The sequence below is a fragment of the Myotis brandtii genome, unplaced genomic scaffold (assembly GCF_000412655.1).
Source record: "Myotis brandtii unplaced genomic scaffold, ASM41265v1 scaffold561, whole genome shotgun sequence".
In the NCBI taxonomy this organism is placed as follows: Eukaryota; Metazoa; Chordata; class Mammalia; order Chiroptera; family Vespertilionidae; genus Myotis; species Myotis brandtii.
The window spans coordinates 1,120,294-1,121,973 of record NW_005370085.1 but is presented as its reverse complement, the minus strand read 5'-3'; positions in this window follow the sequence as shown (position 1 = coordinate 1,121,973).

Genomic DNA, 1,680 nt, shown 5'->3' with positions numbered 1-1,680 from the left:
AGACTAAAGGGTCTCAGTTTCGATTCCCGTCAAGGGTACATGCCCAGGTTGCGGGCTCAATCCCCAGTAGGGGGTGTGCAGGAGGCAGCCCAATCAATGATTCTCTCTCATCATTGATGTTTCTATTTCTCTCTCCCTCTCCTTTCCTCTATGAAATCAATAAATATATTTTTTTTTAAGAAAGAGAGAGACATCCCATCTGCCTGATGGAAGATATCTGGAATATTTCATGGAGAGGGAGGGTTTTAAAAGGCTTTGAAAAATGAGTACTTTATGAACTAGAATTCCCTGAACCGGCCACGGGCACATCCCCAGTGGGAGATGTGCAGGAGGCAGCTGGTCAATGTTTCTCTCTCATCGATGTTTCTGACTTTCTATCTCTCTCCCTTCCTCTCTGTAAAAAATCAATAAAAAATATAAAAAAAAAAAGAAAGAAAGAGAGATCCCACCTGCCTGATGGAAGATATCTGGAATATTTCATGAAGAGGAAGGGTTTTAAAGGGCTTTGAAGAATGAGTACTTTATGAACTAGAATTCCCTGAACCGGCCACACGGACAACCAATACCCTTGTAAAAAGTTGTGCAACTCCCCTGCTAATCAGAGAGATGCATATTAAAACCACAATGCAATGTCATTCATACCCATCAGATCAGAAACATTTTAAAGTCTGATGAAATCAAGAGTTGGCAAGGAAGAAAAGTGAAGGGAATACCTACTGTGAGAATGGAAACCAGTACAACCACTTGGGAGAATAATTTGAAAATATCTAGTTAAAGATGCACTTAACCTATGACTTCAGAATTCCATGCTCAGGTGTACATACCCAGAGACTCCTACACATGTATGCAAGCAGACATAGAATGTCATCGCAGCAATGCCTGTGACAGCAAAAACCAGAAGTGAGCTACATAGCCGTCAGCAGCCCTAACCGGTTTGGCTCAGTGGATAGAGCGGCGGCCTGCGGACTGAAGGGTCCCAGGTTCGATTCCAGTCACGGGCATGTACTTTGGTTGCGGGCAACATCCCCAGTGGGGGGTGTGCAGGAGGCAGCTGATTGATGTTTCTCTCTCTCTCATCGATGTTTCTGGTTCTCTATCCCTCTCCCTTCCTCTCTGTGAAAAAATCAATAAAATATATTAAAATAAATAAATAAATAAATAGCCGTCAGCAAAAAAACAGGTAAGCCCTAGGGTTTGGCTCAGTGGATAGAGCGTCAGCCTGCAGACCAAAGGGTCCCAGGTTTGATTCCGGTCAAGGGCACATGCCCAGGGTTGGGGACTCGATCCCCATTAGGGGGTGTGCAGGAGGCAGCCAATCCATGATTCTCTGTCAACATTGATGTTTCTATCTCTCTCTCCCGCTCCCTTCCTCTCTGAAATCAATAACAATATACCTAAAAATAATTAAATAACTGCATGTGGCTTCTCCTGCAGGGGACGCTGGAGAGAAGGGCGACAAAGGCGCGCCCGGACGGCCTGGGAGAGTGGGCCCCACAGGAGAGAAAGGTACCTTCTCCGCCCCTCAGACTCTGCACAGGGCGGGGAGAGCTGGTGCACATGGGCGTGTGTATGGTGTGTGTGTGTGCATTTGTGAATATATAGGCTTGAATATGTTGTTTGGATTGGTGTATGTATGTATATGTGTATACTAGATATGTGTGTGTGTGTGTGTGTGTGTGT